General features: G+C 38.5%; 1 long non-coding RNA gene and 1 pseudogene across 1 annotated transcript in view; both read left to right on the top strand.

Moving 5' to 3' along the window:
* Positions 1-6: 6 nt before the first annotated feature.
* Positions 7-22,531, top strand: part of LOC102482621 (uncharacterized) — a 234,343-nt gene continuing 211,818 nt past the window's right edge. Inside the window, exons 1-2 of the long non-coding RNA XR_336646.3 lie at positions 7-239; positions 9,051-9,118. This is a non-coding gene — a long non-coding RNA (uncharacterized LOC102482621). The remainder of the gene's footprint in view (positions 240-9,050; positions 9,119-22,531) is intronic.
* Positions 14,444-15,002, top strand: LOC102481783 (cytochrome c oxidase subunit 7A2, mitochondrial pseudogene; annotated as a pseudogene).

Raw genomic sequence — 22,531 nt, 5'->3', positions numbered from 1 at the left:
CAGGCGCCCCCGCGGTCCCTTCAGCGAGGGGCGACGGCGGCCGGGCGCCACGTTTCACTTCAGGTTTGACTGCCACCTCCCCGGCCACCTCCCCCGCGGTGTTCCAGGCCGGATTGCTCAGACTCTGGCAATGCCCAAAGGCCTTTGCTTCGGCCTTGACTGTGAACAGAATAGAAGCAAGAACTCCGCCACTGGGCCACACCTTCCCTGCTCTTCTGAGGAACTCCCCTGTCGCCTCAGTAAGTTCTGATAGTAAGGCGAGTTCTCGCGAGACTTGACGCTCCGGCGACAGGAGCGGGGTGGGAGGAAGGTTGGGTGTCGGTCACGCGACCTGGTGGGGGCTGACGTCACTCGCATCACATGAACACGTTTCGCTTTGCAAAGGGAAAAGCGAAAGGAGAGGTCGAGTGTGCTTTGCACGCGCAAAGATCCGGCGGGAGAGCAGCACAGGAGTGTGCTCCGTGCAGGCCTAGATGGACACCCAGTGAACAGTTCCACACTTGGGCTGTCTTTAGCGTATGGGCCACTAGTTTCAGGAAATGGAGGGGGGGGTTATGCATTATGTGTGGAATAGGGTTATTGTCACTAGATGCTGAAACCGTTTCTGGGCCTTTCTTCCAGTTCTACGTCTTGAATAAACTATGAAATTGCAAATTTAGAAGCAGAACAGTCTTTTTAAGAGTACTGCCTTTTGTCCTACAGGGCAGGACCCTAAACACCTTGCAATCCTATTGGCAATTTGCTCATCGTTAATATTACCTCAATGGACCTGAATTTTCTCATGTGGGAGATAGAGAACTTGCAGTTATGGAGAATCTAAGATTTAAAGGCGTTGTTGCAAATAGTTCCCAGAAACTGCTAATAATGAATAAATTATCTAGACAACAGTTACAGATAATCCTAGTTTCCTTGTTTCCTGATCTGGGAAAAAACTGTTCTACCAATGCCCGAGTGTTTACTGAAGCACTGAAAATGTTCATGAAATTAAGCTCTTACTATAACACAATTGCAGTGTGTACGTGTTTTGATTTCCACCCATAAAAAATAAGAATGACTTTGAAAAACATTGTGATACAGAAAAAGATGATACCAAAACTACATAAAGAAAAGAAATGAGGTGTCTAAATATTAATAATTAGACTACAAATTAAAAAGAAAACCAATTTAGTCTTCGCTAAAATTGTTTAATACATGTATCTTAAATATTTAGCAATATGGTTCCAAGTTATGATGAAATAATATAATATTCTTTACTGAGTCTACAAAAAAGGTGAAATTAATACAATAAATTAAAGTAATATAACATTTTACATCTCTAGGAAGAAAATTGTTTTTTGAATGTTCAAGTAATGAAGTCTACATAATTACAGTTATTTAAACTACCAATAATTGTAAATGGTTATGGTAATTGTGCAGTACGATAGAGGAAGCATTACTGGGCTTAATATTGATCTATTATGAGACAATAAACATGTGCATTTTTTACACAAACACTGCTTAATCTTTATTTGCTCTGTTTTATATTTTGGACAAATTAAAATCTCTCTCATTTAAACAGATATTTACAGTTATTTTTGAAATTTGAATCTCCTTAAGATAGCAATTAGGTCAAAGATTTTTTCCTGTGGTCCTACTTCAACCTTTTAGAAATAGCTATGAAATAGAATTAAATTTTAAAAATATAGGGTGGGAGCTCATAAACAGACTAGTGCTGGATGTCATTCTTCAGTGTAGAGCCAAATGTATATTTATTTACATTTCATCATTCATGCTTGGCTGACTGCTTTCATGACTAAAAAGAGGTGAGGGGTTAAGAGAGAGAGTTGTTAAAAAAAAATTATTCATTAAACTAGTAAAGATGGTTAGGTCTACTTTATTCAAGGGGTTGGGGAGCTGTAGAGATAAGGACCACTGCGACAGGTCTGAGTTCTTGCAGTGGGGGGAGAGCGAAATTGGACTCCACTTTGACAAGGGCAGGGGGAGTTTTTAAGCAAGGAGCAGGATGGAGTTCAATGAATGTAGAATTACTAAGTATTTCCTTTCTCTCATTTGGTCAGTTGGAATTTAAAATTGCAAGATTTCAATAGTCTCACTCAGAAGTGACAAGTTTAAACCCAGGTATGGTGACAGGCTCTGCTAAAGCACTGTGTTCTATTGAGATCTGGGACCACATGGGAGGCCCCGGGTTAAATTTTAGTCCAACCTGAAGGCAAGGCAGGTGCTTGTAATCTCAGTGACTTGGGAGGCAGAGTAGGAGGATCCCAAGCTTGAGCCTGTACTGGGCACCTCAGTGAGCCTGAAAAGACACCAGCTTGGTGGCTCACACCTGTAGTCCCTGCTAGAGGCTTAGGTAGGAAGATCACCTTGGTGAGATCCTGTCTTAAATAAAAGAAAGAAGGAACACATTTCTAATACTTAAGTAAACAAAGAAGATATTAACATTCATTGATTTCCCCTGCTAGGGAGTTACCAGACAAGAAATAATGAAGAGATGTTATTTCCATAGCTCCCTGAAGTGCAGAATCCATCAGTAAGTAGTTGATTCCTGTGGAAATTTTAGCAGAGACTGTGTTGTAATCATTCTTCACTGCAGATTTGGAGGCACTTTTCTCCACCATCCCTAGGTGATAGCAAATCACTTGGCCAGCCTCCAGCAAGAGTCCTGAAGGATAAAGAGCCCAGAGATGAGATATTAAGGGTGGGGAATTCAGTATAAACCAACATAGTAGGATTCTTGCTAAAACTCCATGACATGGCTGAAATCCCTAGAAGAGAATGCAGGAGAAGGATTTGCAGTATGACCATCGCCCCCATGAGGTGATATCTTATCTTCCCTCTCTCTGTCTCTCTGGCGAGTGCACACACCCTATGGCAAAGAAAAACGAAACACAACAGACTCTGCAAAGCGGACTTTGAATTTCAAAATCCAGAGTAGGGAAGAGAATTAGAGGAGCTAGCCAAAGCTTGGTCAAGGAGGTATTCTTTGTTCACGGAGAGGTAGAGGAAATAGGATATAAATTTAGCATGTACATTCAAGCAAAATTCTAGCTTTGCCTAATCTTTGGGGAGCTCTGGAGTATGTTTTATACCCAGGTTTGTTCCCCATAATGCAAGGGCTTCCCAATTGCTTCACTAGTCAGTCAACGACCACCAGCCTGGGAAGGTGAAAAGGGACACAAACTCCCATGGGATAGGGTCAAATCTTCATTTTTTTTGCAGGCTAAATTGTTCCAGTGGGTCCAGGCTGTGCCCCTGCAGAAAAGTCACAAGAACAGGCTATCATAAGCAAACAGGGCTAAATGCACTGAACTGGGAGAGAGGTACAGATCTGGGGTGTGGTCACAGGCCTGTGATTCCAGAGAATGGGAGTGGAAGTACCAACACCATTAGCAGATGGCAAATGCTGGTGACTCTGGATTCTGTGCACCTGGCGGAGCTCCTCTGACTGAGTTTCAGAAATATGTTGCCTAGTCTCTGCTGGAAATTTCCTCTTGGAGATTCCACCTTTAGTTTGACATCTCTAAAGTTAATCTGCATGTTCTCTACCTTCGCCTCCTATATATCACAGTGAAATTTGGGACCACCTATCATTGCCCCTCTTCCTTACTCCCATAGTCAGTCATCAGTCTGCATACCTTCTTGCATTCCACTGTACATGCCTTAGTCCACCATTGCATCTCATGGGGGTTTGGGATTTAGGTCACCCTTCTCCAGGACAACTGCACTAAAGAAATTTATTGTTGGAGTCAGCAGGTGGCATAGTGGTTAAGGTACTGGACTCCCACATGGCTGTCTGAGGTTTGAATCTTGGACCGATGGGTAAAACTCAGGTTAGGTGTATATGTGTGCATGCCCAAAATCCCAAGAGGAGAATGGAGGAGAAGGGATTGCAGCGTGACCATCCCCTCTGGAGGGTGACTTCTCACTTTGTGTCTCTGTCTGTCTCTGTGTCTCTGGAGAGCGCATGTGCCTTATAGTAAAAATCTCTCTAAAAAGAAAAAAGAAAAACATATTGTCTTTTCTCAATGAAGATGTTAGTATTAGCTCCCCATATTTCCTTAGGAAAAAAGTCCAAAATCTTTAGTGTGCCCTACAGGGCATTTCCAGGACTGGGACCTGCTTAGTTTCATAGTCATCTCTTGTCCCCATCTCATATCCTAACTCTTAAACACTTTGAGAGTGACTGGGTTGTTGGAAACATTATGGTGCATTTTTTTCATGTAAATATATGTCGTGACTTTTCCATTGACCCATTATCTATCTACTTCTGTCCATTTCTCATCATTGGTCTTCTAGACCAAACAACACCTTCTCTCAGTTTGCTGAACCAGCCTTCTAACTGCGTTAATACTTGTGTTCACTTTCATCTCCTCCACACAGCTGAGAGAATCAGCTTTTGAAAACATCCAACTCTATATTTCCTTTGCTAAGATATTTCAGTCACTTCTCTGGTTATCTTGAAATACAAACTCAAGACTTCATGTTTTAAAATGCACTTCATGATCTGTTCCTGTCTCTTATATCCTATTTAAGATGCCTTTCTTATCACCAAGGTTCTAAATACATTTTTCTAAATTTCCTAATACTCTTACTATAATTAATATTTAACCTATCTGAAATTTATTTTTGTTAATGGCATGAGGCACTAATCTACTTTTATTATTTTTTTTCTCAAATGAGTAGATAGTATTCCCAATGCATTAACTACATAGCTCATCCTTTCCCAGTTATTCTTTTTTTTTTTTTTGAAGAGGTTTTTGCGATAGGGCACGTGCGCTTGCCAGCCAGACAGAGAGAAACAGAGAGACAGAAAGCGAGAAATCACCCCACCCCCCAGGGGGATGGCCACCCCTCAATCCCTTCTCCTCCATTCTCCTCTTGGGATCTTGGACGCACACACACGTGTGCCCAGCATGAGTTTAAGCCACTGGGTCCGGGACGCGAACCGTGGTCAACTACGTGGGAGTCCAGCAACATAGCCATTACACCAACTGCTGGTCTTTTTCCCACTTATTTGAAAGACCTCGAGCCAGGTGATGGTGTGGTGGTTGGGGCAGCTAGGTCTCACAGCTGATTGTGCATTTGAGTCTCTCACCCAGTGTCTTCAGAGGACCATAGTGTGTGTGTGTGGTGTGTGTGTGCGTGCATGCACTCCTGCCCAAAACCTCAAAGGGAGAAGTGAAGGAGAGTGGACTGTGGCATAGCGGGTATGATACATGTACTCTCTGACAGGATGGGAAAAAAGAATAGACCTTTTTAAATTTATTGTAATTTCTTCTTTACATGGGAATACTTCATTATATTTTATGTTCTATTTATCCATTTTCTCTATTCCTGTGCCACTACTTTTAATTCATTGAGTTTTAGAGGACAGCCTCTCTCTCATCATTTTTCACTTTCGAATTTTTTTCTAAAAACCAATGGCTTAGACTTTAAGTTATATTTGTCAAAAGTTGAAAACCATTTCTTCATCATGTACAGACCAATGCTAAGTATTCATTACATACTATTAATCAGGTAGATAATACAAAGTATATTCAAGATAGATAGATTGCAGAATACAAGAGGACTTCCAAAAATCTATAGGAAAATAAATTAAAGCACGCATTTCTTTTGATACAAATAAAGGAAACCCATGCATAGTTTGTTTACAATATGCATTTTCCATGAACCTTTTGAAAAATCTTCATATTTTCTTAGTCTATTGTCACCAAACCTAATTATAGTACTGGTCCAGCTAATGTATTATTATTTAGGTATTATTAATACCTGACAAGAGTATCTGGCCCTGCCCCGTTAACTGCACACACACACACACGTGCTCTCTATCATAAATAATAATGTACAAATCTATTTCCCTAATGATATAATGCCTGTGGCTAAACCTACTCACCAAGATCTGTTTCCTTTTGGGACAGAAATAGACTTGGAGCTCAGTACATCCACCAGATTTTCCTGCCTTGAGATTAAGTTTTTGGCAAAGGAATGTGAGCAGAAGTGATATGTGCCACTTCCACACTTGGTCCATGGAATCCTCTCATGCATGTTCTGTAATGATCTGAATGGTTTCGGAATAATCGGGTTGGCATTTCCTAGGGCAGTCTTGTAAGTATCACGTGGGAAACTGCAGAGCCGTGGTCAGCTACGGGTCCTGAGAAACTTGATAGAGCAGAGCTGTTGTTCATGCGGAAACCCGCCCTGCACCAAAGAAGTAAAGTCTTTGTTCTTTAAGGAACTGAATTTTGAGGATCCTAATTGTTTCTGTAATTAGCCTTCCTGAGCTAAAACAAAGTATGTGGAAAAACTCTTAAGGTCAAAAACCCTACACAAATGCAAGTTATCATCATAACTCAACACTTAGGAGTAAAATGACAGTAAATGAATGCATATTTGCGATTTGTGTTATTGCCATGTTTTGTTATTCCATATTATGCTAGCTTCCATTAGTGTGGTAGTGGAAAGCTAGCTATATTGTTAAATGACCCATTTCCTATCAGAACAAGTTTCTGTCTAGCTCAAGTCAGACATCTAAAAGAACCAGTTTACCCTTCTCACTCCCTGCCCTCTCACACACATTCACAATTCCCTTTCAATAGAGGAAATTGATTTTGGAGGTTCTAAAAGCAGTAGAAGTACCATTAGAAAAGGTGATGCATATTTCTTTTTCAAGCCTTCTCCTTTTAAATGCTTTTCTGTTTCATGTATTGTATCTGTGAAAATATAAAAGCCTCAATTAGTAGCTTACTTGTGAGCAACACCTCTTTTTCACAACTACTTGGCTTGTTTAACAAGGAAGGTGTTCTCTCAAGAGTGAAAGGTGTTTTTGATGGTGTAGACAATTAAGGTGGATGGATTATCAAAGAATACAGCAACAGAAAACAAATGTACCCCTTCACCAGGATGATTTTGCATTTATTCTATATACTGTATGTGTGCATGCGTGTGTATCCGTGTATGTATGTGGATTAGTCTAGGCAGTCTGAGATGTAGAGAGAGATACATCTTCACTTTTATTGGATTCCCTCTTGAGTTGGGCAAAGAGGAACTAAGTCAGTTATTTGTTTAAAAATTTAAGGAATAATATAGGGAATGATAGGAATTTTTAATATTTTTCCTGGTGGAGGCACAGAATACTTTTCAGAGAAAGAATGAGCAAAGTGAGATTCAAAGGATGAGTTGGAATTAATTACCACAACGGAAAAGTACTGGGAAAAGCATCTAGTAGATGGAATATGATGATTCAAGGAACCAAAAGAGGCCCAGTGTGGTTAAGGAACAGGGAGCGAAATGAGTCTGTAGGGGTGGGCAAGCAAGGATATCGTGGAGCACTTAAAACTATGTGGTGAATGTTGCACAAACACTGCAAAGACTTAAGAACATATGTGACATTTCTGTGTTATAAAATTCATACTGACTGCCGTGGAAAATGAATTCTAGCAGTTTAAGATGATTAACTTAAAAGGAAAGGTAAGAAAAAAATGATAGCTTAAGTTTAGGTGTGGTGGTGAAGGTAAAGATAAATGAATATGTAAAACTTATTTGGGAAATTGATATTGAAGTAAGAAACACACTTATTGAAACCATCTGTGCTAATATGAGTTAGATAAATCTGTAGACCACCTATGTTAGCGTGACTGATTTTTTTGTTGTTTTTAAACTCTGCCCAGGAAATATAAGACTATAATTCAGTAACTAAATTTGCTGTTTGCTTTGGAAACTTCCTTCAGATCAAATTATTAGAGACAGTAGTCTGCTACCTGGGCAACTATCTTATTCATTGGTTTAGTTATAAAGATTTACTTTACTGTACCCACCAATTTAAAAATATAATATTACGAACTTTGCCCAATTTTTAATCAATTCCCCTTCTTGAAAGGCTTCCTTAAATCACTTGAGGCAAGATCCCAAATCCTATAAATACCTCACCTCTAACTTTCTTCTAAAACACTGGGATTCTGTCAGGATGGTATTCTCTCCACTGTGATGAATTTGTAGTGCCTTTTTTTTTTTTTTCTTTTTTTCGGAGAGGTTTTGCTATAGGGCGCGTGTGCTCGCCAGACAGAGAGAGACAGAGAGATAGAAAGTGAGAAATTACCCCCCACCCCAGAGGGGATGGCCACGCCACAATCCCTTCTCCTCCATTCTCCTCTCGGAATCTTGGGCATGCACGTACACGCGCCCGGCGTGAGTTTAAGCCACTGGGTCTGGGACTCGAACCATGGTCGACTACGTGGGAGTCCAGCGACATAGCCATTACACTAACTGCTGGTCCCTGTAGTGCTTTATTAACAGCAAGAAGATATTTTGAGTTCAACAATATAAACCTCAAAAGTTGTTTCACAAATACCAGCATAGTCATGTAGTGAAATATATGCAGATATTATTGTATTAAATTATGCTGTAAGAAAATATGGGCATAGAAAAACGTCAGTCACACTATATTAACTAATCATTAGAGTTACTTAAGAATTTACATATTTTAACTTATCTTTTGTCTGGTTGTTTGAAAAGAAAGATAGATATTAAACTCTCTAAGCAAAACTTTCTAAATATTAACTATACTTATCAATGGAGATAAGAATATAAATGGATTTTTCCACTATTTTCTGATTTTTCCTTCACCAAATACTTGTGCAATAAAAGTGATGTGTGCTATAAAGAGATATGAGTTTTAAATTTAGATAAACCTGTGTATTGAAAATACATGTAGATTCCAAAATTAAAATACACTTTAGAATTTGTAAGCTCTGAGGTTTCTTCCTTGAGATTTCTTTTTTTATGTAGAGAAATAGGCTAGGGAATAGAAATAACTATTCTTTTTATGACATAGTTTCATCATAATCCTGTAAAATATATCATACTTCTCATTTAATGGATGAGAAAACTGGGGCATTTAAAAAATGTTTAAATAACTTTATATTCCACTAGAAACAAAAACCAATGCATGTTTTAAATTCAAGCATGTCTAAGTTATTAGTAATAATAGATAGCATTTGTCAAGTGTTTACTATGACTCACAACTATTTGAGAAAATTTTCTACTACCTTCAGTTTACAGTTGAGGAAATGGATACAGACATGCGTCCAAAGGAAGTGACCGGATGAGGAGTCAAACCCAGGTAGGCTGAGCCTGAAGCCTATATTTTTAATCAATATATATTCTGTATTTTATTAATTTTTTATGTGCCATAGCTGGACCCTCCTACTATACTTTTCAGATGGTAAAGCTGAAAATATTTGGCCATTAGGTTATGTTGATCTTTAAAAGAGCAATATGAGGGCCAACCAATGGTGTGGTGGTTAAATTGGTTGGATCTTACATAGACAACCATGTGATTTGAGTTCCAGACCCAGAGACTTAAAAGACATGCGTATGTGTGTGAGTGTCCAAAATCCTGCAAGGAGGGAGAAATGGAGAAGGGATTGCTGTGTGACCATTCCTCATGTGGGTTACTTTGTCACTTGCTCTTTCTTTCTTTTTCTCTCTCTCTTTGCCTCTCTTTGATGATCACACTCACCCTCTGGCAGATTAAAAAGAAATAAAAAAATAAAAAGGTATGTAAAGGAGCAGTGTGAGAAGAGCAAACGGACTACAAAAGTAGTGGTTGTCTTTAAGGGAAAGCGAGTTGAATTTCCTTCTTCTTTAGCTGCCCAGATCCCTAAGTGTCAAATAACATTAGCTATCAAGGAGTTTTCCAGAGATTGTTGACTTGTTTTCTAAATGCACTGCTTCTGTAACATCACCTCCTACTGTAGAAGCTTGACTGAGTTGTCTTTCCTTTCTCCCTTTTAAGCCTCATTTCTGGCTTTGACTTTTGTCTGGCTCTGGTACTTCCATTCCTCAGTTTTGTTCCTTTTTTTAAAAAAATCTCAGTTAATCTAGGTTAGGTTTTACAAATATGAAGTAAGTGTAAAGGGATAAGAGAAGGATAAACTCCTAAATTCTCAGTAGATATGCCAGTGGTAGAGGCAAACATGTTTCTTAGATTCCAAGCCCATTTCAACGCCTACGCACACGTCCCAGCTCTGCTTCCTGATCATCAATCCAGACTCTTCCAGCAGGCTGTAAAGCCAGGATTGCATGTTCTTTAGAAATGTAAAGAATAGGACCCAGCTGTGCTTTGCAATGGAAGAGCACCATGCTGCAATGTGGAGGCCATATGGGAGATCAGAGTGACTCGTTGGGCAGTTGGTACAAGTCAGTGGTATGTGTGTATGCCCACCATCCTGGCTGGCAGAGCAGGCTAAGGAGGGGCTCAGTTATGGCAAGGGATACTATTGAAGGTGCTTAGCTCTCTTAATAAACAAACAAAAAGAAAGATGTGTAAAAGATAGATTCACATTCATACAAGTTGCACCAGTAGCTACTGCAGCCTTCTGTTTAAGTCTGGACATTCCAAGAGTTTCAGAAGTTACGTTCCGGGAACTGAGGACAAAGACCAAACATATACATACCTTTTCTTGAAAATTTCTTCATTTGACTTTCTCAGTATTATTTTTTCTGGTATTTTTTTACTACTATTAATTTACCACCTTTTCTTGAAACCATCTTGGTTGGATTTCATTGATACTTTTTCTCAGCATTTTTCTACTGTAAGAACAGTTTTCTTTGTTCATTATTCTTCCTTGTTCTTCCTCATTCTTCTTCTTCCTACTCTTCTTCTTTCTCTCCCTCCTCTTCCTTCTGTTCCTCTTATTCTTCTTCTCCTCCTTCATCTTCTTGTTTTTTAATGTAGGGCTTTCTCACTACTTCAGGTAATATTGCCAGAGCCCTTGTTTATTACGTCCATCTGGATACCTTCCACATTATGATCTCTAGCACCAGCAGCTCTTCTGAATCACTCATTCTGATTTCCCACTTCTTGATTTGCTTCCAAAATATATCCTTTCTAAAGTCTCAATTTCTGTTAATGATAGCACTTCCCCGCTTATTACAGTTTAATCCTTGGGAATAAAAATGTTTACTCTCTTTTCGTATATTCCCAATTTCCATCAAATTTAGATTCTGTGTTATAAGCTCTCTCATACTGAATTCTATGAAATATAAAGTATAAAGCACTTCTCTCATCTTCCCATTTGTGTTTGTTCCTTCCCATTTATACAGGGGGACTTCAAAAAGTTCATGGAAAATGGAATTAAAGTACAAGTTTATTTAGATAGCCCCAACTTTCTAAATACATGCATTCTGTCTCATAATGTTAATTTTCCATGAAATTTTTGAAGGCTTTTTTGTACCCTTGTCATGGAGAAATCTTTACAATCTTGGTGCTCAGTGATCTTCATGATCTCTTAACTGACCATTTCACCAATTGGTCTATTGTTCTGAGCCATCAGCCTGCTTCTCCCATCTTCTGTCTTTCCCATTAGTCACCTCCCACATAAAAAATGAGACCCCACAATATTATAAACTTCCAACCTTATCTACATCCCTTCTATAATAACTGTTATTTATTTGGCATCTACTGTGTACCAAATACTTTGCTAATCATGTTGCATACATCATTTTTAATCTTTTCAATAATCTTATGAAGTAAGCTTATTATACCTGTTGTACATTTGAGGAAACAAGAGTCAATTAATGGTTATATTTGCTTTTGTAAGGTTACACCTACCAGGAGGTAGATAGAGCTGTCATTTAATCCAGGTCCCTTAAGTTCCAAAACCTGCTCAGAATTTAATGTATAAAATACTGCCAAGATGTGTATATATTAGATAATCACTAGATAAGAATTTTTAAAAATTTGTCAATATATAGTAGAAAAAATTAAAAAGTCTATCTAATGAGCTTAAGAAGTTTACTCTCTGGGGATTTTTCTTTGTTGATATAGAATGAAATTAAATATAAGTACAAGGAAACAGATACTGAGAACTTTCACTCATTCTAGATTTCTTAGCTTAGATTCGCTAAATGGTCATTTCTCTATCAGCCAAGTATTTATTGAGACCAAAACTATGTTTGTAACTGTAATAAAAAAAACTGTCTTACCACTGAAAACAATGGCAGGGACATCCTCTGCAAGATGTCATTTGAAATGAATGCTTGTAAACCCATGGTTACAAAAGATGTCTTTAATGAATCATGTACTCAAGTGACAGCCTTTCATGCATAATGATAAAGGCAAGAAGAAGCAACTCCCTGTTCTATCTGGAGGGAAAGTAAGTATGTATGTGAAAATGGCTCTGTGAACACTCAAGATGCCACACTTCATGAGAAAAATAAAGGGTAAATATAATCACTATGGTACAATAAAACTGTGAAACAGAGGCTTTGCAAAGGTATAAGTTACTGCTTAGAGAGGTCTTACAACATTAAGTGGTTTCATTCTTCTTGTTTATCCTTGTTTCCATTTGTTTCTTTCCTGTCATTAAGCTACTTTTGCACAAAGGTTTCCAATTCTTTCTTTTTATACGAACTCTCCAATTTTATGTTTACACATTGTTCCAAAGCAAGAAAAGTCATCTTATATCAACACAGCTTATTGTCCAGCCTGAGAAACCCATTATATGCAAGGAGTAAATGAAAATTAAATTCATTCTGGATGCAATTGATAGCAATCCTTTTTATTCACTCTATTCAAGAAGGATTTGTCAGTCTCTGCAACCCTTAGAGACGCAGACTCTGGAAGGGATTTCAAGAAATCAACCCAGAAATAAAAGGAAGGCATTTTTGTGTTCAAATGTCAATTCAATCTAGGTTATTGCCAGAATCTTATTGGACTCTAACAATGACTCCTAAGACATTACCTTAAAGATAGTATTCATGTAATAATTACAATTTTTGGTTCTAAGTGACAGGTATGAGTTTCATCTCCTTTAAACAGAATGGAAGCATTGATTTAAAAAAATTCAAAAATATTTTACATGTCACAATGAGAGGAATACCCTTTGTCTCAAAGAGGTAGAATTTAGAAATGGAAAAACATCAAGGAGGCAGCCGTATCCTTACTTTTTCTCTCATTTGCACTTCTTCCTGTGTTCTTGTTTTTATTTTGCATGGCATAAAGTGGCAAGGCTGCTTCATACAGTGTGCAGGTTGCTCACTGCACAAGGGTATCCAGCTGAAGAGGTTAAAATACAGTCCTGGTTCTGCTAACCAAGCTGTGAACCCTCGGGGCTGAGTTGTCCTAGAAAGGGTGCCTTTTCTCATTTCTAAAAGACAGCATATGGCCAAGAGGAGGCCCAGTCAAATGGTCATGGGTTTGCACATTTCAGGGGCAATTACCACTCCCCACCAAAATGGGAATGGTTCAATCTGCAAATCTCCAGAAAAAAATATTTTGATTGTGCTATCCTGTTGGTTCAATTGACTTTGATTCAGAGATAAGGGTATGTTTTTTAAAATGTTATGAATTGGGTAGAATTTGGAGGATAGGGCAGTAATTCACAGTACCCCTATGCTTTTGTATTCGGGTCTGCCTGTAAATAATAGGCATCTCTTAAGAGTCTATTCCTAATGAGCTTTATATCAGAATGAGGAATATGTGAAGAGCAATAGATTTAGGACAGGTGGTAGTTTTTGTTTGTTTTCTCTCCACATGCATGAAATCATGTACAGGTTGGCCCTGCATTTCTAGGGGACTGACTGCAGATCCATTTATTTTTCAATTATAAGATATAATTATTAAAATGTTTGTTGTATGTTTCCTCCAAAATAATTTTTATCTTCCTTTTGGGGTTATAAAATTTAGCAAATAAAAATACAGGCACACAGTTAGATTGAATTTCAGTTCAATAGCAAATGTTTATTTAGTGTAAGTATGCCCCATACAATATTATTGGCTCTTCTAAGTAATACATAAGTAGTAAGTGGTAATGTTTGGAACTGAAGCCTGTGTGATATGCCTTAATAAAAATAAATTTAGGGGGCATGTTTAAGGCACTGGATCACATAGTGCAGACTTGCATTTCTAGTCCTTGACCTGGCAGCCTGAAAATACATAAGGCGTTTGTATACACATGCCCCAAATCCCAGGAGGAGAATGGAGAAGAAGGTTTCCCCTCCCTTAGGAGGTGGTTTCTCACTCCCCCTCTCTCTCTTTCTATGTCTCTCTCCTGCTAGTGTACATGCCATATAGCAAAAAATAAAACAACACAAAAACTTGGGACCAGCAGTTGGCATAATGGCTATGTCGCTTGACTCCCATGTAGTCGACCACAGTTCAAGTCCCAGACCTGGAGATCCCGAGAAGAGAATGGAGGAGAAAGGATTGCAGCATGGCCACTCCCCGGGGGGGGACATTTCTCGCTTTCTGTCTCTCTCTCTCTCTCTGTCTTTCTGGTGAGCACACATGCCCTATAGCAAAAATCTCTAAAAAAAAAAAAAAAAACCTAAAAATAAATACATAATGTTATTAAAATATTTTACCTATTTTCAAAGCAGGAAGAACTGATCACTTATTTTAGTTTTTGATACTTGATTCTCAAGAAAGGTAAAAACATAACTTCAACGATGAATTAACATTGATAGACAACACCTTTTTTGGTATCATGGATAACTCAGCTTCAACTGTGGTACATTTTGTAGGGGGCATGGGTAATATACAATCATCTTTTGGTGGAAATATCTTTGTCAGTGGTGGTTGGTGGGCAGAAGCTGAGACAAGATGCTGTGGAATGTGCTGGTTCTTCAACAGATTGCCCAGAGGTCCATAAGCACTGCTTTATACAGACATTTTGAAAATAAAGTTCCAGAGAAACAAAAGCTGTTTCAGGAAGATAATGGAATTCCTGCGCATCTTAAGGGTAGAGTAGCCAATGCCCTCCTATATAGAGCCACCATGGTTCTTCCAGTTGGTGGAACAGTGTACGCCATTTATCAGCTTGCTATGTCTTCATTTCCCCCAAAGCAGGATTGACTTTGGTCATCCCAGCAGTCCTTCATTCAGTTTCATTCAGCTCTCCATGGATCAGTAATATGATAAATAACTAAGCTCTTCTCTGGGGAATCAATATTTATTGACTTGTACTAACTGCCATCAATAAAGCAGTCTTTACCACTACTCCCCTCCCCCCAAAAAGAAATACCTTTGTAAGCTATAGTTATTTTTCATTTAATTTGGAGAATACAAGTCTTAGAGAATGAGTAACGTAGTATTGACCACTAGAGGGCTTGAAATTTGTGATCCCTGTTCGTAATCTAGTAGTACCGATGGCTTCTGGCAAAGTTTGAAAAGGGAAATAAATATACCAACTCCATGGACCTCATGTGATTAGCCTGTGTTATAATTAAAGTTAATTTAAATGGTTTTTGGGCTCTTTGTTTCTAATAATTGTACTATTAGGGTAGTTATTTTACAGCTATTATTTGATAGCTTTCCTTGAGAATTTTAATGCGTGTTAAAGATAATGTGGTTGGAGTAAATTCTTGGAATGAATGCTAGAGAGAGACCCTTAGGATACTTACTGGGAATAGAAGCCAATAGATGACAGAAAGAGACTCTTTAGAGGGTAGAGAAAAGATGACAAAGAAGCAAAGGGAATCAACATGAAATTGAGTGTTCTTTCCTCGGATGGATTGGCAAGTACTTGGTAATGTGGAGGCAGAGACTGAGAAATTTGTCTAAATAATAATAATTATTATTATAAAAGTGACATTTATTGGATGCTTACTCTGTGCCAGGACTCTTAGACATTTACATATATTAACTCACTGAAATATCACAAAAAATTTAGAATATTTGTTACAGTCTTCTTATCTTTTCATAGATGAGGAAACAACGCCATCTTTCATAGACCCTTTCCCTAACTCTCCTCCCAAGTGAAAACAAAAATATTCAATGAGGACTGTGACAGACACAAAAATAGATTTTTTTCTGTAAAGACTCAAGATTTGAAGATTATTATGTTTAAGGTATATTATTAGTACAAAGTAATGCTTCCTGGTGAAGCTGTATCCTTCACGGGCTTTGGGAGAAGCGAAGTCAGTGCCTTTCATAACACCTGATAGTAGTAAGTCAAATGTCATTTTAATCATATCTGATAGTTGGAATTTGGGAAATTGCACATGGTCTAAAATCTTACGTAGAGAGTGAAGGAAAGATAAAATGGTTAGTAGATAATTATGTTAAATGACTAGATATTTGAAGGTTGATCTTAGCCAGAGATTTTTCATCATATGATGGTGAAAGAAAGCAAAACACCACAGAAAACAACCACCTGATTTACTAAATATAGTTCTGTAGCAACTTCCAGCAATTAAATTTCTTGGTTCAGCTAGTTGTGGGAAAATTCTCTATTTTTGGTTCTCTCTGGAGAGCTGAAAAGTAGAGATGAAAGGCCATTCCACTGGCTCATGGAATTGCTGTCTGGGGGAGCTCTCTGTAAAAATGTACTTAGGATGATTTTAAATGCAAACACACTTAAGGCTGCAACACACAATGAGAAGGAATACACCTGGAGAAGAAAAAAAAAATTTTTCAAAGAAGATAAAGTGACAGATTAAGCATAGAATCAGCCATTGCCTTTGGTAAGATGTTGTTTATGGGTGCCTCCAATAAGCATAATTATGTTATATTCTTTAGCAATGTTCAGCCACTTGAATGCAGATTAACAGAAAATTGGATATGACCAGAGATTAGGTTGTGCCAGGAGAGAAAGACATATAAGGGAATGAAAGGGGATTAGGACACCTGTTAGAAAGTAGTTATAGGATGGCATCAGGAAAGATAAGTTGGACATAGTAACATGTGAGGGCAAGGGGTTATGATGAATAAAAAGTTATAAGATCAATCAATTGGTACTGATAACCTGATAAATTTGCCAGAGTATGGCTCTAGAATAAGTATGTTGGAAGGATAGAGAAGACAATAAAAAGACATATTTAAAATTAGGTCAACAGGTGGCATTGTAGTTAAGGTGTTGGACTCCCGCATGACCAACTATGATTTGAATCCTGGACCGAGCAGTTTGAAAATCATACTGGGCGAGTCCGCATGCATGCTCAAAATCCAGAGAGGAGACTGGAGGAGAAGGGATTGCAGCATAGCCATTCCCCACCCCACAGAGAGTGATTTCTGACTTTATCTCTCTCTGTCTTTTTCTCTCTCACATTGGTGAGTGCATGCTCCCTATGGCAAAAACCTAAAACAAATCATGTTTAAAATTCAAATTCAGAGATGGCACAGGGTGATGACAAAGTCTAGTTCTGTTACATGAGCCAATGTAGAGAAGAGAGGGAGGACAAGATTATTGGTGCTAAGGAAACACTAGAATTTAGAAGGCAGTGTGTTAGTTGGATCATCTAGTTGGATTTTAAAATAGACAGGTGTGATGATAGGAAAGGTATGAACTAGTGAAGAGCAGTGACTCAGAAGTCCAGAAGTGGCTTAATAAGGAGAATCAGGGTGGCTAAATGTGAGAACAGTGTTTGAGAAGAGATGAGAGTTTAGAAGGGAAAAAGAAGAGAGAGAGAGTTTGGGAGTAGCAACAGGGAGCAGACTATGGTACTTCAAGCTCTAGGTGGATGTAGTCCTTAGACTATAAGAAGAATCCATTTTAAAAATCCTTCATTTGGAGGGCTCCACGGAAAGCACTGGAGAGGGAGAGCTAGGTTAAATGTCAGCAAAAATCTAAAGGAGAGGTTCAGTGAAGCAGTTAAGGAAAGAGAGGAATATTCTGATGATAGGAAACAAATTTTGGTGGATGGGCTTGGATAATTAAGAGTGTAAGAGATATGGTCAGCTGTTGGACAATGATGGCAAAGTGGTGAAGACCACCTGAAATTGGGTGATCTGGCAAACATGGACTTCTGATGGTGGTGGAAGTGAATTGGGACTAGAAGCAGGATGGTCTTTGTTTCAGAAGGAACAGCGCACCATGATGGAAAGGCATGGGTGGCTGATCTTGCCTGCAGCTAGAGGTAGGGTGGTGGTATCAGAGCAAAGGATCTTTGGAAACCCAGTGGTGGTGGGAAAAGAACAGTGATTCAGCAACCTTTACTTTTCCACTCAGGACCCTTGTGGCTAAATAATTCCATCTACTGGAATAACTCCCACAGAATCTCCAAGCCCAGAAGCCCCTTGCTGACTGAATCATCAGACTTCCAGATTTTATAGTTAGTCATTTCCTCTATAACCCAAAGTACTTTGCACAAATAGCTCTTGACCTGTATGACACTTTATTGTAATTATTTACTTCTCTCTCTCTCCCATTACACACTCAACCCCTTGACCCAAGAATTGTGGCTTACTTTGTATCTGTGCCATTATGTGAATCATATCCACAAACTGGATCATGAATTCAGGACCTAGTAGGTGCTCCATGGCTTTTGTGGAGTATGTGAATGAAAAGGCTGCTTTAGCAATATTACTATTATTATTTGTCATGAGGATTTACAATGGGTAAGCATTGTGCTGAGTCCTGAATATACATAATCCTGATTTTGTAGGTGCTGTCCTGATTATGCTTATATTCTAATATGTAGAGATAGAGGTTTAATTAATCAAACTTCAGATTAAATACTGTAGTAACAAAATATAGAGAAAATAAAGGTTGTTAATTCTATTGTGATCTTTATTATTTACATTTGTGAGTGACTTTGTTGTAAAACCAGGATATATGTCTGGAGAGTAGAATTATGCAAAGTGAAAATAATGGTTTGCACAGTTCAGATATGATCAAAACTTATTTCAGGTTTACAAACTATTTATAGTATTCACTTTGCTTTATTAAACCATGTAGAAGCCATGTGATGAACAGTCTTTACTACTTAGGCAAAAATAATATGGTAGTTCTCACTGTTTCACAATTCGCTAGACTGTTGGAAGAAAATGGAGAGAACGTGAAACTATTGGAGTTGAATTTAGAAAGGAGAAAGTGAATCTCAGCTCTAGGGTCCATAACTCTGAGGTGTTGAGAAAGTCATTATACTCTGCAAGCTTTCATTTTGTTCTCTAAAATTTCTGCCTATATGAGTATTCATTATATACATCACAGAGCTAGGTCCCAGAAATTATTACCTGGGTCTTAACACAACATCCTCTAAGTAAGGAAGAGTACTGTTATTTTTCCCCCTGAAAGGATTTTAAGGAAATTTAGTCATCCTTACCAATGCTTCCCCTCTTTTTCAATTTAATTTACCTTCATGGGTAAGACTTAAGATTTTGCCCTTTTTGGGGGGGATAGGTTTTCACTATAGGGTGCGTGTGCTCTCCAGAGAGAGAGAGACATAGAGACAAAAGGCGAGAAATCACCCCCTAGGGGGGGATGATCATGCCACAGTCCCTTCTCCTCCATTCTCCTCTCGGGATCTTGGGCACACACGCACGCACATGAACCTGGCATGAGTTTTAAGTCACCGGGTCCGGGACGTGAACCGCAGTAGACTACATGGGAGTCCAGCAACATAGCCATTACGCTAACTGCTGGTTCCCAAGATTTTGCCCTCTTTTGATCTGACTCTCTAAGTCTTCATATTTCTCCATTTGGTAAATATTTCTGGTATACCACTTTAAAAAAAAGAATTATTCATTTAATTTTGTTTATTCATGCATTTATTTTAATTTGACTGGAGAAAGAGAGAGAGAGGAAAGTCAGAAAGCAAGCCGTAGTGTCTGGGACTCAAACTGTGGTCAGCCAGGTGGGAATGTCCAGTGCCTTTACCACCACGCCACCTGCTGACCCCCAGCACCCACTTTTTAAACCCATCTTATAGTATATTCAATGATATGCAGCATTTTAGGTTGTCCATTTTTCCCTTGTAGCAAAAGGATTGCTATTGGATGTGATTCAATAAGTGCAGTGCACAGTTAAAACAAATCTCCTAAATAAAGTAAATCGACTAATAGATATCTACTCCAAGTGTACTGGCTTCCAGGTGTGCAGCATGGGAGTTGTTGGAATTGCTACTCTGGTTTAGGATGGTGGCTGCTCTACAGTCTCCAACCACAGTCTCTGTCTGTCGTTTAAATCTTTGTGATGTCATCTGGCTGGAGTCACTCAGCCAATAGACTGGATGCCGTCCAGTTGGAAACTAGCACTGGAAAAAAGCTGTGGTCTGGGTGGTGCTATTAAATGACAGAAATAAGCTGTGTGAGCTGCCCAGAAACAATGGATGGGATGGTGCCCAGAAAGGGGCCATGAATGGGAGCATATCATCCAAGGAAACGGTTCCCCTCAGTGGCATGTCTTACTGTGCCCTCTATCGCATGGTGGAACACAAAGATGAAATGTATTCATGGCTTACCCAAAGCTAAAGAAATAAAGTGTGAGGCCAGCTGGTGGTGTGGTGGTGAAGGCGCTTGCTTCTCACTTTGTTGACCTCGGATCAAGTCCTAGACCTGGTAGCTTGCTTTCTCGCTTTCTCTCTGTCTCTGGTGAGTGTATGTACCCTCTAGCAATTAAAAATAAATAAAATAAATAAAATAAAATAAATCTTTAAAGAAAGGATGTAAAGATGCTAAAAGTTGATAACTGTAGACTATTTGTGATCCTTGGATTGCAAATTTCAAATCCAAGCTGCATTTATGTTTTAGAGGTTAGATGGTAGATTATTTTTTACTCTAATCATATATGCTAGGCCTTTCATGTGCTATTGTTCATCACATTTTCTACACTTATTTTAGCTCATCATTTAATAAATTGGACGTGTAAGACTGGATAAAGGTGTAGCAGTAAAAACACGATAGTTTGAGAGACAATCTCATTTGGGAAGGTTCTCAGTTCGGGTTCAAAGACCATGCTGAGTATGCCAGGCATGTACTTGCCCATGACCTGAGGCTGACTGAAGGCTGGATGTGGATCAACTGTACTAGGAATGTGGTTTCTCTCTCTTTTGCTCATAGAAAAAAAAATACAATAACTTTATAAAAATTAGATATTCTAAGATGAAATTTGTCCTTAAAGAGTCTTTTTTCATAGAATTTATTAATTTTTAAAAAGCATAAAGGTACTTAGAATTTAAGAGAATAATATTACTAAGAAACCAAGTGAATTACATATATATAGTCATTTCTTAAACTGAAAGGTAATTTAAAGTGATATTCTACATGGAATAGATTACTTATTTTTATAACTTTACCAGTCTTCTTGTATATATACTTAAGTACCTGTTCAATTTTGAAATCTGGAGAAATAAAATAAAGGAAACTGTTTAAGCATGGAGAATATGACACTCCAAAATATGCCATTGTGGCAAAAAGATTATTTTGAGCTAAATGCACCTAAATAAATCCCAGCAGGTACAAGAAGGGTGCTCTGAGCTTCCCTTTTTCTTCCTAAAAGCAAGAGATAAAACCCAGTAGGAAGGCTATCTTCCCTCTACTAGGAGGAAAGTGATATTCCTATCACCACAGATGGAGCAGGGAAATGAAGGAAAAAGCTGTATGAAGAAATCCTGTTAAACTAACCTTATCCTCCTAGTTACTTTTCCACCCTCACCTGCCCTAGTACAAGCCCTGTTGTCTTGTCACATTTCCATAATGTATCACTTTTTTGTCCAATTCAGTAAGTAAGTGTTCACCTTGCACTGCTTCTTAGGGTTCTTCATTTCCATATGAGGGCTCCCATGTCATGGAAGACTTTTATTGAATAATTTTTTATGTTGTTCTCCTCTTAATCTGTCTTATGTCAATTTAGCTATCAAGCCCAGTCAAAAACCCTACTAAGGTAGAGATAAGTTCACTTCCTTGATGCTGTTTTCCTAGGACGACTGCGTTGAAAAACCTTCCCACAATATCACTAAGATGTTGGTTTCCATATATGATGTAGAAGTGACCTAAATAATTCTAAGCAAAAAAGAGAAAAAAAGTATTTTCTCATAGCTACCATCTGCTAACTGTAACAATCCTCTTCTCTTCTCTTCTCTTCTCTTCTCTTCTCTTCTCTTCTCTTCTCTTCTCTTCTCTTCTCTTTTCTATTTTCTGTGTTGCCTTTTAAAAGGGAAATAAAAAAAAGTGTCAGAGGAAAGGAAGGTTGTTGAGGCAGGAACGCTGCTGGTTGCAAGCTGGGGCAGCTCTGCTTTTCTCCACCCTGGGTCGTGCTCTGAAGCAGGGCTGATTTTGAAGTGTCACATCACCAGAGTACCCGCCGTAGGGAAGTGCACTGGGCTTGTCATTTCTTCAGAGTCTTGGTTAGTCCCCAACTGGCATATTCTTCATAAGTCATTTCCTGAGTACAAAAGCGTGTCGCTTGCCACCAACTCTGTAGCTCCAATGTTCTCCCCCTAGTATCACCCTTTAGAAGGGAATAGGAGTTTCCACAGGCTGAACATGCCCTGGAATTTTTTTTTTTCCTAAGAGTTTGCAAGAAAATAAAGGGTGCACATTAGTAAAACATAATGATCTGTGAGGCTGACTCACATGGAAAGGTCCTGGGGTCATATCTGGAGACCTCCCTGAGCATGCCAGGTGTGTGTGTGTGTGTGTGCCCAGGATCCAGGGCTGGCCCATGCTAAGGGTTGCAGCATTGGAACACTATTTTGGGTACTTTCTCCCTCTCTGTGCATCTCTCACTCATGGAAGAACTAAAATAAACTCGATGAATTAAAATTTAAAAGAAAGTTTAAATAAAATAAAAAAAGAAAATTAAAGGGTTCA

Source organism: Tupaia chinensis, unplaced genomic scaffold (assembly GCF_000334495.1).
Source record: "Tupaia chinensis unplaced genomic scaffold, TupChi_1.0 Scaffold140548_1, whole genome shotgun sequence".
Lineage (NCBI taxonomy): Eukaryota > Metazoa > Chordata > Mammalia > Scandentia > Tupaiidae > Tupaia > Tupaia belangeri.
Note: the sequence above shows the minus strand (reverse complement) of the source record. Positions and strands in the feature narration are given on the sequence as shown.